Source organism: Sciurus carolinensis, chromosome 1, assembly GCF_902686445.1.
Source record: "Sciurus carolinensis chromosome 1, mSciCar1.2, whole genome shotgun sequence".
Taxonomy (NCBI): Eukaryota; Metazoa; Chordata; class Mammalia; order Rodentia; family Sciuridae; genus Sciurus; species Sciurus carolinensis.
Window position 1 is genome coordinate 134,114,000 of NC_062213.1, and position 16,246 is coordinate 134,130,245.

The window sequence follows — 16,246 nt, forward strand, 5'->3', positions numbered from 1 at the left end:
GGAAGACGGGGCCGACTGGACCCGGAGGACGCGAGCGGCGCGCGGGGCGGGGCGCTTCCGACCCAGCTCTGGGGCCGAGCAGCCATTGGAGCCGCCTGGGTGAAAACCAGGGGAAAGGACTGGGCTCCCGTCTCAAGGGAGGCGGGAAGAAGGAGAAAACACACGCCCACTTTCCTACTGCGTTTAACGGCCACACGGTGAACGCTAGATCCAAGGATCCCGCTCGTTGTGTGGTTTTGCCCAGTGGCCTGATTTGAACAGATCCTTTTCTGACCTTAACCCTAAGAATTTCGGGACTCACTTCTTGTAGATTAGCCCCTTTCCTCCCAATCCCGGTTCACCGAAGCTATTAATTTTGCCTTTCGCTCCCCACCCACAGCGCGCCTTCTTGACCAGTAAGGTGCACAGCTGGCTACTCTGATCAGTACTTTTCAAGAAATGTAAACGGCTGGGTACCTGGCAACTTCCAATGTAAAATTTATAAGGTTCCTTTTCCTCGAGTTCTAAACTACTGTGGTTTCGGTTGGAAGTTTCTACTGAGCTCCGAATTTAATTAGCTGGCTTCTTGAATTGTTTTAGCTGAATTTAATTGAAGGAGACGGGGCGGGATCTGCCTCGGGAATGGAAAGAAGCCAACTTTCCTTGGTGTAAACCTCAAGACTAACCCGTGTACTTAGTAACATATAGCTAAGTAGTTCAGGTTTTAAGAAATGACGCTATAGTATTCAGGAATAATCAACAAAGTCTCCAACGCGTAGCTTTTGTTTTGTCTGATGAGGGAATGGATAATCTAGATAATACCTTATTTTTGATGATTCCAGGCTGAAGTACAATTTTGTTAAAAAGATACCTGGAGAAAGTGGTAGGGGTTATTTGGATAAGTAGCTACTTAAGAAGGATATTACTTGACATACATCTTAAAAAGTGTCATATTGTGTACTTTCATTACACTCCGTGTAAGGTCTGTTGGGCTGATCTTAGGTCTTATGTTTATCTCTTTGTCTTCTTAAACTCATTCGTGAATCAACATTTATTGAAGTTCTAGATTTCTGTGACCACATTTTCTGAACTTCAACTCATGATTTAATGATAAAGAATATTTCTGGTGTCTACTTAAAAAGTCTAACAATTATTTATGTGTTTAATGATTGCCTTTGTGCAAAATAATAATTAAAATAAACGAACTAATAATACTTGGAAAAGCCAGGATATATAATTGCCTTCACTGATAACTAAGAGCCACACAGAGTTGGTCCCTGGAATTACAACTAGGATTAAGAAAGTCTTTAACAAGTTTCTGGGGAGGCCTTTGGGTAAACAGACTTATGTCCAAAACAAGTATAATGCAATTTTAACAAATTGTTAGGAGAGTAGTGTGTGTGTGTGTGTGTGTGTGAGATTTTTTTATTTTACTAAAATAAAAATATACATGTACATAATATAAAGTTCACTATTTTAATAATTTTAAGTGTATAATTCGGGGGCATTGAATCCATGTTGATAATTTTACTTATTTTTGTCTTACTCTAGAATGGATTTGAGATTGCTGATATGCACATATTAAATATGATTAATAATGATGGCATTAAGAATTGCCTATGTAAGGACTTACAATCAGTGGGCATTTTTATCAAAACAAATTTAGATATGAGAGAAAAATGTTCACTCAGCAACGTGGAACTTTTGAAGAAACTTAAAATGTCTAGTTTAAGTAGAAAAAATTATCCACAGTTGAACTAATGAAGAATATGACAGCATTATTAGTGGAAGAGATAGAGACTAGAAAATAAGTCTCCTAATTGCTATCTGTGCTCGTTTTAACCTACACAATAGAATCCTCATTTAAACGAAATTTAAAGTGTTATACCCCTCAAATTTTACCGTTAGAGAGACTTCATATTTCACATATTTCTAATGCTGAAACAAATATTAGTAATAAAATTTATAAAGCACATGTACACATAAGCAACAAATATACAAAGTTTTTAAAGTTATAGAAAATTTTTTCTGAGATTAGTTGTGCTAGGGAAAAAAGTAAACACAATAGGTATGCAACACAATATAAAAACTGCTTCATCATATGGAAAATGTAATAGTTAAAATATCAAATTAATTTAAGCTAAAAGATACTACTCAGCTCACAGTCTCTGTTCAGGAAAAAAGTAGTATGACATGGATTATATCAGTCAAAAGCACACTTGAAAAAGTTTTAATGGAAATTCAAACCATGTTAATTCAGATGAATTGTATTCAGCCCCCACTTACAAATATTTTTAGGGAATCCTAAATTCAGTTCATCTCAAGTTGTAGTCTAATTTATATTAACAAAAAAGAGGAATTTTTTTTAAAGTTTCTGTTTAAGTAGTTAAAGACCTTGAAAATAATTGGTTTCTAACACTAGTAATACAGGTACTTGAAAAGTTTTTCACAGATTTTTAAAGTTCTTTAAGAAGTAGAAATGACCAGTCATAAAAGTTTCAATTACTGTTTAGAAAGTGTTATCTTCTATTTTTCTTTTTATGATAGAATAAATGTTACAGGAAAAATGCAACAACTTTGCTTTCTTTATTTTCAGTATTGTTGAAACTGACATTCAGGTATTCATGTGAACAGTAAATCCAGGGAAAGGGTCAGAAACCTTTTATTTGTGAGTCACGCTCTTTTATTGCTCTCCATTTTGTATTTCCTTTTTGTTCTTCCTTAATAGTTAAGAAAGTGTTTGAAAATTCTGCCTTGTACCTACAATATTATGGAGAATGGTGGGGCTTTTAAAATTTTTTTTTGTGTGGTTCCAGTATTAGTATTAAAAGAAAAAGAGTGACCCCTCCCCGATTCCAAGAGAATAGGGTGAAGTCGAGGTGACAATTAAAATGAAAGAATCCTAGAGAAGAGGGAAAAACTCAGGAAGACAGAAACAAAACTACCTGATTATCACCTTTTTTTCCATAAAAAAATCAATTTTAGTAATTATTTTCTTGTATACTCCATGAGGATATTTTAAGAAGTTTGTTGAAGTCAATACATAAGACTCCTATCAGCTGTGGTGTAGCAGATACTTTGGGGGATGTCAATTCAGTCCTCATGCCCTTCCGAGAATTTCCCCGTATTTCCAGAGTAGACATTTCTGTAGCCATGTTAACACTGCTTAATCTAGATCTTCCAGTAAATTGTGATTGAACCATTGATAGACCACATACAAATTTAGGCAATCAGAATCTCTCTACAAGCATTTGGAAGCAGAACATTGGAATGCTGATTAATTGGTTGCCCCCAAGTAGGAAGGTGTGCTAGGGCTATGATGGCCATTTTTTGCCATGTGCACAAAGATGAAGAAAAAGCTGCTCTTTGGAGAAAGAAAAGATTATGTCACTGAGAATATAGTGGTTACCAAAGCATAAGTAGTCACTGTCTTCATGGTACTTGTTATTTAGTGAAATCCTTTCCTGAGGACTTCACACTGAGGCTGAGATTTCACTGGTGGGTAAGTGTTAAGTGGCAAAGAAAAAAAAGTAGTGCTTTCCAATGAGAGTGGGGGAGGGAATAAGAGAATAACAGATTAATCTAACGTGGGAGGGGACAATTTTTTAGCCACCAAAAGGCCAGTGAGGCTATAGTAAAGAGTTGGGGTAATAAACAAGAGTGCAGAGATAATGTGTATCAGCCAGGGTAGGCTAGGTTGTGCTTTGTAACAAAATGTTCCAAAAGATTATCAGCCATCTACAAGAAGATTTATTCATCTCTTGTGCTACATGCCCACCATGACCCTGTTCCATGTTATTTTTTAGTCTGGACTTGGGCTAACAGAGCACTCTCTTTGTGAACATTGCCATCGTCATGGCAGAAAGACAAGAAAAGTGATAAATCCACTGGCTCTTAAAGTTTGTGCTCATATGTCTTTCACTTTTCATCAGCCAAACCTTTGCCACACCTGAGAACAAGAGACAGAGCTGTATAATCCTCTGACAGAGAGGGGTACCACAGTCAAAGTACTGGTTGAGTAGTAATCCATACCACACCACACATTAAGATTTTGGTATTTATCCTAGCTTGAACCTTGTTAGAACCCAGCTACCTGAGAGATACCAAAGCCTCATGAAAAAGCCATATGTAGGTGTTGTGCTCACTAGTCCAAGCTGAGCCAAACCTTCAAATCATCCCTACTTAGTCACTAAACAGGACAGTGAAAACATATTGCCATTCTCAGTTACTACAACTCTTATCAATTTAAGTCACCTCCAGGTATTGGACTCATCCTCTTTGAGGCCCCAGGTATCAGGAAAAAAGACAGACAATCCCTCTCTGCCTTGTCCAAATCCCCAAACCTAGAATTTGTGAGCATAATAATATGGGTTTTTTCTTTGTTCTTTTGACTGGGAGCAGTAGATAAACATGGCAATTAATAACTAAAGTATACACTCCAAGTTGGATATTTAAATGGGCCCTTTTCTCAAAATTGCCAATGATAGAATTTTTCTGAAATACTTAAATTCTCTACACTGGACAACTAAAAATAACATTTAGCTTTTACAATTCATCCACTCATTTGATAATATTTATGGAATACGTACAATTTAATGGGATTGTATCGGTGAACTACACTTGGTAGACCCCAATTATATTTACTCTTGAGTCTCCCAGTAGATTTTAAGCTTCTTGAGAGAGAAAAATAATATATTAGGCTTCTGTAATCCTCATAGCACCCAGTAATAGAAAAAGATTATTACAACTCAGAAACTTGGGAGTCCAAGGCAGGCAGAGCACAAGTTCAAGACCAGCCTCAGTATTTTAACAAGAACCTCAGTAACTTAAGGAGACCCTGTCTCAAAAATATGAAGGACTGGAGATTTAGCTCAATAGCTCAGTGGTAAAGCAACCCTGGGTTCAATCCCTAGCACACCCCCCCCACAAATAAAAACTTATGAGTAGAAAGTGCTTGATAAAAACTTGTTTGATAATTTTTAAATTCTAAAATAGAAGAGATTATATGTGCCCATTCTTCATGTTCATACATACCATTTATTCAGGTGTGACTGAAAAGACATGCATTTTCTAATTAAAAATAAGAACTGCTAGTTATAAGTACTTGTAAAATATAAAAACAGTTTTAAAATGTCACTTTATAAAGATTCTTATGAAGGGTTTCCTATTAAAGATGCTATTTTGGAAAAGAGTATTACAGTCATTTGCATATTTATTTTTATATGATGGTAATTCACATGATCTGTGTATTGCTTTAACAGTTTAACTGTAAGCCTCTCACCAAATGAAATTTTATTTTTAAAGTATCTTATCACCACACACACTTATGCAAACAGTTTGAATGGTATAAAATATAAGATCCACATTTCAATTGCTCTACTGTGTTGTCTATCACAACTAGAGCTTCCTAAAGTTCTCCTTTATTAAAGCAAAATATAGATGATTCAAATACCATGCTTCAGCTGCCTTCATCATTTGAATGAGATAAGCTCTCAGCAAGATGTATTCAAGAAACCATGGTTCAAACTGTGTTATCCTACTATAAAGCAATCTGCTAAACATTTCTGAGGCAATTTAGACAGCTGTGACTTAGTTGCAAACAATGTGGACACTTAATCTATTGACTTGAAATTGGGGCTGCCAAGAAGATATTCAAGAGTTTTCTCATGCGCTCACTTGCTACAGAGAAAGATGCTTCCTATTTTCTACGTGCCAAGAATGGAAAGCTAAGAACTATCTATTTTAAAGCAGAATGAAAATGATCAATCTTATAAATTGAGTTTTTACTAAAACCGTAGTGTTGTAGATATAATAATATTATTCCATTTATTGTAGGTATAAACATCTTTTAGGGGTTTTACCCAAAAGAATTTGTCATGCTTTTAGTTTGTGTTAGGTTATCTTTATCTTACTATAAATTCTTCAAAAATATAACTTTCCTATATTATCAACACCTTTTCTCACTGTTTTCTCATGTCAATAAAATCTGTATTTGAAGTAATTGTTTGCCTAAAAATGCATGCCATACCTTACTTGGTCTATATACTAAAAATAATTGTGCTGAATCAGTTAATAAAATATGTTGCATTAATCAATTGTACTGTATAATCTTTGATATTGATCAAACCATGTTCAAACTCGAAATTCACTATAGTATATTCATAAGTATATAAATGAAAAAGAAAACACACATTTCAGAATAAGGGAAAGTAAATGCTCATTCTTATCTCTTTTAAGTCAGTTATTTTTAAAGATATTTATGCTGTTTTCTGTTATGTCAAAACTCACTGTGTAAGTTATCATGTAAGTATTAACTGTACAACATTAAAATTCAGTTTTATTTGTTTTAAAAAGCAGTTGATTAGCTAGAACTTCTCATTTTTCAGTCTCTTGGACATTTTATGAGTACAGTAATAGAATAATAAAACAAATAATTTCTTATGACCTGTTGATTATTTTACATATTTTACTTTACCTCTATATTTTATTTTGCACTGTCTTTCTAAAACCATTAACCTTCAAATGCATCTTTCTCCTCCCACTAACTTATGATGTAGACTAACAATTTTAGTTATGACAGGTCTGAATGAATCATTTTTCATTAACACCTGTTTCACATGCCCTAGGTACCATGTCAAAAGTTGATCTCAATTTGGGCCTTCTCTTTTCACTTAATACTGAAAGAATTTATTTTCCTTAACTAGAATGATCCAGTCAACTCATTTTTTTTTTTGAAAGGTAAATGAGGCCAGAAGTTATAAAGACTTTTATGAAAAACAAAGCTTACTCAAAGTGTTAAGGATTTGTTTTGTTATCTGAATGCAATTCATACAGAACATCTTTTGCCTAAAGCAGTATTAATGGATGAAAGGTAGGACTTTCCTGAGAAACATTTGAAGTGTGATAGGATTTTCTACATAATCATTCCCTGTATGCTTGCTGTGATATTGATGTGGTTTTTGATGGAGATAGCTTGTAGACAATTGGTAGTTATGTGTCAAAATATGTTTTTCAGTCTCCCATCATTTTTCCTCCAGCCCTCTCCTGTTCACCTCCTCCTCTACCTCACAAGGTTAGAAATTACTTGAAATGGATTGAAGAGATGTAGAGTAAGAGCAGTATTCTACGGCTGTTTCAGAGTTTGGATCTTTCTCCCTATCTCTGCATACATCTTTTACCTATTATTCTCCTGTGAAACTATGGTATAAATATGTTTTCCAAATTCCCATGTTGGAAACTTAAACCCCAAATTAATATTATAGTCTTTGAAGGTGGAACCCTTGGGAGGTAATTAGGATTAGATAAAGGTTATCTGGATGGCAACCCCATGATGGAACAGGTTCCTATATAAGAAAAGGAAGAGAGACATGACCTGACACTTGTTCTGTAATGCCCTCCACCATGTCATGATGCAGAAAGAAATCCTCACCAGTGCCACCATGCTTTTGGACTTCATAGCCTCTAGAACAATGAGCTAAATCTCTATTCTGTATGAATCACCCAGTCTCAGGTATTTAGTTACAGCAACAGAAAATGCACTAAGACACATAGGTTATAATTAACCCATCCCAAGAGAAGAATCCTAATTTTAAAATCCCTCCCACGCCAATAAACTTTATCAATTATGTTTCCATTTTTCAAAATCTTGTGTATTTTCATTAATTAATTTTTAGTTAGTTCTCCACTCTCCACTTGGACAATAGAATAGCATCTGATTTTGACATTTAGCAATCTGACTTTTGACATAGCTATCTGCCTTTGAATATATGAGAAATAACTTTCAGATATATGTATTATTAGAATTAAATCAGTTTGATGACTTATTCAAATCTCTCTGTCCAGCAATTGTTAAATCTGTTTACATGTAATCCAAATTCAGTTTTCTTAAATATCAGGGGATTGTGGTAGAGTCCTGTTTACTTTTTTATTTAAATTATCCTTTGGTTCAAAAAAGAAAATTCTTTAATTCTATTTCAGACAAGTAATATTTAAGCTTAAGCTTTAGTTCAAATTGCCCCTACTATTTTGTCATTACTGTTTTTACCTTACTGTTGCACTATTTTAATTTCTCTGTCTCACTTTACTGGTTTCTGATTAATTAAGCCACAAATAGTAAAACAGTCAAAGGACAATGAGGCAGGGAAGAGGGGAAAAAAACAGTTTAACTTAGAAGATGAATGAAACATTTAATTTTACCTTTTTCTAGTGGAGTCTATTCCAGATCTAAATTCTAAGTTCAACTGCATGACAATGAAGATTCTCCATCTCCCTGTTCACCTTGGCCTGTCTACTTGTTGGATACAACCATCACATATGAAAAAAGATAACTCTGTGTGTTTGCATGGATCATACACATTTCTTTTTTTACAATTTTTTTTTGTAGATAGACACAATACCTTTATTTTATTTATTTATTTTTATGTTATGCTGAGGCTCGAACCCAGTACCTCACACATGCTAAGCAAGGGCTTTACCACTGAGCCACAATCCTAGCCCTTGTATACACTTCTTACGTCAATAATATTATGAGAGTAAACATTTATTCTAAGTACTGTTCTAAATGCTTTGTATCTTCTCAAAAACCCTATAATGTAAGTAGTAGTGAGGAACATCAGGCTCAGAAAAGTGAACTGCTCAAGGTTTCAAAGCTATAAAAGGCAGAACAATGATTCAGAATTATCTGACTTGACAAACTCACAAGGTCAAGGTCATATGTTTTGTCTCATATATGGAAACTAGATAGGAAAAAAGGAAAAGAAGGGTGGAGAGGGGTTCTCATGAAAATCGAAGGGAGATCAGTAAAAGGATCAGGGGAGGGAGGAAAGGGAAAATTTGGGGAATAACATTGGCCAAATCATATTGTTATATTGTGTGCATGTATGAATATGTAACAACAAATCCCACGATTAGGTACAATTATAATGTGCCAATAAAAATATGGGGAAAAAAATCTGGCTTGAGGGCACACAGCTGTGAACTGTGAAATCCATTGATTGATGGGTATGAGGCAGAATACAATAAAATGATATTTTATTTGACCCCTGTCTATTCAAATCTGTCATAGAAAGAATGTAGTGTTTCATATGTTAAAATTACTCAAAGGAATTAGGAGGCCATTGTGACCCTTTTATCCATATCTTTTCACTTCAAATCATTTCATAAGCAGGAATACTATATGTATACATGTAAAGGACATACAAAAGGCTGATTTTCATATCCCCAGTGTACTACTTTTGAAACATACTCTTTATTACTGTGGTATTTTTCCTAATTACTCATTTATAATTACATCCACAAGTCATTATTAGTAATGACATTTTACTTCCTTATTCAGTTAAACATTTGCATAATGTTCTTTATACAATTAAATATTTGCATAGGTATTTGGATTACACAGTGTACTAAACTCTTAACACTATATGTGAAAAGGCATATTTCATCTGTTGAACTTAAGCTATAAACAAAGAAAATTCAGAAATGATCTCGAAATTCTTTAAAACCAGACTGAATTGATTTAAGAAAAAGTGTTATGTAAAGACCACCTATTCTCTCAGTATTGATTGGCAATCTTAAATTTTAATGTATCTGACATAAGATTTAGTTTATAGCACTATGAAAAAGCTAGGAGCAAATCTGTGGTATTCAAATATTGTACTCAGTATATTTAAATTTCTTAATTGAACTAATCTAATTCTGAAATTCAAATTTAAACCAAGTAACCCTGGATGTTGTGTCTCAGACTATAAATGATCCAAAGTTTAAGGCAATAATTATATATCCTCAGTCTACATATTTAAAATTCATATGTAGGAAAGAAGGAAAAGGACACTGTCAGATGTCAGGTTTTGGCCCTCAGCCCCTTCCTCAGTGATCTGATCTTATCCTCAGTGATGTTACTCTGCTTCCTCTAACTCCAAAATCTAGGGATAACACTCAAATCAACTTCCATCATTATCTTCAGCCTCACACCTTATACTGCCTACTGAATATTTCCAACTCTATGTTTAACCTTTATCTCAAACTCATTGTCTGTTCCCTTAAACCAGTCTCCCTTCCAGTTTCTTTATTTCTATGAAAAGTATCTTTGTTCTTCTAGTTATCCAGGCCCAATATTTTTGACTCCTGTCTCTCTTCCCTTCCCACCTTACCCATTGTCAATTGCTAGATCTTATCTCTTCATTACATTATTAATGTCTCTTACAGCCATCTCTTGTTTGTTTTTTCTAGTGCCACTTGCATAGTTAAGGCCCAACATATCTCAGAAGCATATAATATCTCATACTAAATGTTCTCCATAATCACATGAGATATTCCTACAAAATTGGTTGTACCAATTTCTGCTATTGGTATTTGCTTACTGTCAACAAACCAAATATCAAATTCTTCTGTGGGTCCTCTCCAGTATTTTTTATTCTTGGAAGATTTCTTTATTTCAGCATTTGGGGCTAGCAACTACACCTGAGTATCTAGATTCCTTTAGATTTTCTATTTACTACAAATCTTGTAGCACAGCATAGCTCTCTGTTAATAGTTTCTGATTCAGAATTCTCTCTTAGCCTTAGAACTCCTTTGTTTATGGCTTTCTTCTTCTGAATTACTAGAAAAGTTAGCCATGGTCTCAGAAATTGATCATTTTCCCCATCCATAATTCCCCTAAACCTAACCTCACTGTCCTCCTCTTAGTCATAAGGGCAGACATCCTTTGCTAAGACTACTGACTATGCACTAAATATAGGCTAAAATACATATGTTGAAATCCTACCCACAGATTAATCTCATTTGGTACCTACCATGAATAGTAAAATCACTTGGATGCTTGGGGATGACAATTGGTCTCCACTTCCTATCCCATTCAAAGATTTACCACATCTTTCTGCTTTAGGGGCTACAGTTTCAGCCTCTCCTGTTGCTATACATAAAGGATAAAGTTCGGTTGTGTTTAAGTATATCATTTATGGATAAACCTAAATAGTCTTTAAATCATGTGAATTGATCTGTAATTCTAAACCTTTTTCCTCCTATTATATATGCATATAAGAATATAGGAAAATAAAAGTGATGTTCTTATTTGAATGACCTTAAATCTTCTGTAGATAAGAAAGAGCACTGTTAGTTACCAATAAGAACTTACTTGAGATATACCTCATATCTTTCACAACAGGTAGATACACATTGTCTCATGACTCTGAAGTTCACAGTATTGTCATCAGTAGCTCTTCCTTTTTTGTTTTATTTTCTAAAGCTTTACAAGAAAGGAGAGATTTGGCTTTTTACTTGAACTCACAGTGATATATTTAAATATAGGTATCCTTTTCTTTTGATCAGAGACAGCACTGTCATAGCTTATGGGGAGTACGTGTGGATGTGAGTGAAGTGCAGAGCACAAGACATGACATTGTGAGTTTGGGATAAATGACAACAGACATTGAACTCAGTGTCTGGGAGATATTTAGAAATGCTGGGGACTGTAGAAAATAGGAGAGCCCTGATATGGTCTGAATATGGGCTAAAATACATATGTTGAACTCCTAACCCCCCAAAAATGATATTAAGAGGTTGAACCTTTGGGAAGTGATTAGAGTTCATAAAGGTGAAGCCCTCAGGAATGGGATTAGCACCATTAAAAGAAACCCAGGAGAAAATGAACCTAGAAGTTGATTCTCATCAAACATTGAATCTGATAGTGCTTTGACCTAAACTTTCCAGAGTACAGAACTGTGAGGAATAAATTTCTTATGTTTATAAGCTACCTAGTTTTTGGTATTTTGTTATAGTAGCCCAAACAGACCAATACAATCCCTCCCTTAAAAAATATGCTCACTATAAGAAGATGGAAATTGTTTGCTAAATATGGAAGAGTAGGAAAAAGGAACCTGGACCCATGATGATCATGGAGCCACCACACTAACCTATGACTGCACACCACATAAAACTGGTGAGTCCAGGGAAGTGATAGCTTTAGGCATGCCAGACCTGGGGATCAGTAATAATTTTTTCATCTTTCAAGTCTTGTTTGCTTCCACTTCTCCTGGAGTGTTAGCTTCCATCTCTCCTGATCTCCATGTGGTATGAAAAGTACCTCAGAAGCTTCCCTTGTATCACTTAACACAAATAGTGAGACCTGTACGTATAGGTTTCATACTTGGAACTTGTGATCCAAAAGCAAAGCAGGGAAACTCCTAAAGTAATCAGTTTTCCATTGCAGGGATACTCCTATAGTAATCATCTTTCTATTGCTATAACAAGTACCTGAGACAATCAAGTTATAAAAAGAAAAGGTTTACTTTGGCTTATGATTTTAGAGGTTTCAGTACATGATCAATAAACTGTTTGGGGGGCCTTTGGTAAAGCAGCACATAAACTACTCACTTTGAGGCCAGAGAGAAAGAGAAAGTTAATGAGCTCCCACCATCTTTTTCAAAGGCATATCCCTAATGACCTGAAGATCTGGCACCAGGCCCCACCGCTTAAAGTTCCACCATTTCCCAGTAGCACCACAGGCTGAGGACTGAACCTATAACACATAGACTTTTGGGGGACTTTTATCCAAATTATAGCACCTCCTTTATAATTCTAGCATAAAAGTTGTGAAGTTCTTTAATTAGTCTGGGATAGTTATATATCCACTCCTGAACCAATATGATTGACTCTTTCAGATCAATGAAGTGGGGAAAAAATTTCCTGAAGGCATTCAAAAGAGGCAAATAAAAGCTATACTTCTCACAATCCATTAATTCTCCTGTATTGTAATTGTCTTTTTAGTTCTCACTGCTTTGTGAGGGCCATGAGGGAAAATAGCATGTCTTACTAATGTTAAACCTACCTGTCCAAGAACAGCACCTAAAATATAGTAGACCTAAAGAAAGAAACAAATCTGGGCAAAGAATTTCAACAAAAATGGGTTAGGAACCTATGAAAAAACTTTAAATGATGAATGTAAAGTACCAGCAATAAGTAGTGGGCATTATGACCACTAAGCCAGCTTAGGTTTAAAAGTTTTATTTAGCCCTGATGGAGGTAGGAACTTATTATACTATGCTTAGTTCAGAATAAATAAGCATATAATTGGCATGTAAACTTGGCTGTGTAGGCAAGCAAGTATTTTTTGTGGGGAGGAAGTTTGATCTTGTTAAAATTTATAAAAATTTATATTTGAAAAATGTGGTTCCAGAGGATAGAAATATAAATAAGCTGTTATTAGATAAATCAGTTTCACACAAATGACTTAATGATAGATTCAGAATATCTGAAGAATTATATAGACAAGTCTCCATTTTATCATCCCTTTCCCAAAGAATGCACTTGGGTAGGACTGCATAATTTAATAAGAGAATTGTACCAAGAAAAGATAAAAACGAAAACTAACATGAATGAGGTACAAAGTGACTTGTGTGGGAAATAATGGTGAGATAGTGTGAGAGGGATATTTGTGGTAAGAATTATTGTGTTCAGGCTTAATTGTGTAGAGAGGAATGAGAAACATTCAGTAGAGAATTAGCTGCAGGATGTGTTTTGAGGAAAGAAGTCATATAGAGGCAATCAGAGTTAACCTCAGGAAGAAATCATTTGTTGAAGGGGTGAACAGAATTAAATATAATGTTCTGAAAGGAGAGAAAAGACAAATGAAAAATTTTCTTTGAAGAGATCCATTTTACACTCAAATTTCGAGTAATATCTCTGTAATTTATAGTCTGTCCCTGCATTTATTAAACTAGTATACCCTCTGACTCAAATCACAAGTACTTGGTTTAAAGATTAAAAAGTTAAGAGGTACTGTTTTTATTTATATACCAGATGTTTTCCAAATTGTTCATGATGGTATAGGGCAAAAATATCACATTGCATCCAATAAAGTTCACAGTCCACATTAGGTACTCAATAGATGCTTATTGAATGAAGGATCCCTTAACTTTTATAGTGCTTTTCCAATTTCCAGAGTAGTTTCATGCACATGATTTCATGTAATTCTGTAATAACACTTTGAGGTATTTATAATATCTTTCTCAGATGAGAAAATAAATTCAAAAGAGGAAAATTACTTCCAAGTCATAAAAATTTTAAATTCAAATCTCTTCCTTCTGGTCTTAGTCTTGTCACAAGGTTTCAATAATTAAGTATATTTTTAAAACTCTACACCCAGAGAAATGCAGACATGTAGGGGATATTTGTGGGTTTGCTTCTTTAGCACCACAACTGTTTTACAATGCTGCCATTTATGCACATTGTTCTACCCCTCAGGTCACTACAGTAAGAAAGTGAGACATTTATTTCTAGTACTCTGACCACAGTGTTTGTGTAGGTGAGGTTATGATCTAAGAAATGACAATCTTTGTCCTTCCCTAGGATCTTTCCGTGTAAAGGTAGACAGGGAGGTTGACCTTTGAAGCCAGAGCCTGATGAATGCATAGGTGAGCCTACTCATGGCCATAGAGAAAGACTGCCTGTTGCTGGGGAAAAAAATATATGAAGTAAGTCCACTGGTAGATAGAAGGACACAGCCCATAGACTTATTATGCATAATGAGTCAGCTCCATCTTTCATTTCTATATGAAACTTATTTTTTTGCAGGCCAAAATGGCTAAAAATCATTTGAACTTGGTTCAACCTAAAATATAAGTTAAAAGATCACACATTAGTCTTATTCAGAATCTAGAGATTTTTTGCTATCCCCATAATCTCTAAAAATAAATGGGAAAATTAAGAGCCAGAGATGTCAAAGGACCAGCTCAATGTTAGTACTAATTCCACATAATGCAGGTTTTCTGATTTTTCAGTTCAGAGCCGTCTCAAGTAAGCATGACTCTAAAATTTTAAATCGGTCATTTTTGAATTTTATAAACCAATTGCTTTTCACTGCTTCTTTTGATTTTGACTGTAGATTTTTTTTTTTCCCCTGTTAACTTTAGGGAAATATGCTGTGATGACTCAAAGCAGAGAAGCTTATTTACTATAAGTTTTCCTGGAAAAAATAATCTCTAAGTTTTGACTATAATTTTAACTTTAAAAACAAAAGAAATATTCTGACACAAGTTAAACACATGGTCATTTTGATGGTGGTGAGACACCTCAGCTCCCATCAGTTAGGTTAGCATGTATGTATATCCTATTGAAATCTTTGTCCTGATAACAAAATGAACTACTGAGTAGTTCTACCTCAAGCTACTATATCTTTAAGCTAATTGCTGTTTCTCCAAAATACACTTTTACTTTTATATTATCTACTTCAGTAAATTGTTACTATAAGCCTCCAGTTTGATAAAACGGGAAAAATCAGAATTGTCTTCATGTGAGAATTACCTCCTATCAAATTGATCACTTAGTTTTGTTAAACCTAGTTTGAAAATATCTCATATTTTCATTTAGATTCATTTTCTCATAATCCTCATCGTCATTGCCTTAGGCTTCTCCCTTAGAACTTCCAAATTCTCCTCGACTTTTGAAATTGTTTCCTAAAAGGATCCCTTGTCTCTAGTCTCAGTCTCCTGTAGCCCATCTCTCACACTGCCAGTGTGGGTTACTTTGCATTACTATAACAAAATACCTGAGACAATAAACTTTTAAAAAAGAAAGGTTTATTTTGACCCAAAGTTTTGGAGGTTTCAGTCTATAGTTGATAAGTTCCATTTTTGGCGGGCCTCTGGCAGGAATGTGTGACAAAGGAAACTGCTCACCTAATGGTGGCCAGAGCAAAAAGAAGAAAAGACCAGTGTCCCATTGTCCTCTTGGAGAGCACACCCCTAATGACCTAGAATCTTCCATTAAGCCCTGCCTGTCAAAGTGGTTCACTGTCTTCTCCAATATCACCCAACTGAGGAACTGAGGTATGAGCCTTTATTAACACATGAGTCTTTGGGGGACATTCCAGATCCAAACTCTATCACACGGGAAAGAAATTTCTAAAATGTAAACCACATTTTGCCATTTCTAAGATGGCTCCTCACTGCCTCCCAGAGAACGTCCAATTCACTTGCATGGTTCACAAAACCCTTTATAATCTGGCTTAACTTTTCGGTGCTGATATAGGGAAATTCAAAGAATTTTATCTCAAATAATCCTGAATATAACAATAAAAAAGTATACTGTGTTTTAATGAAGCAAAGCATAACTTTTTAGGCTTACCTATAATCCGTATCTCCTTTCCTAATCCATTCTTAATGTTTTCTCTAAGAAGTTTTGCTAATCTTAAATTCATGTATCTCAGCCCCGGACTTTTTAAAATGAATTTATTCTTCTATACTATATCAGTTCAAAAATCTCAGAGGCTTAT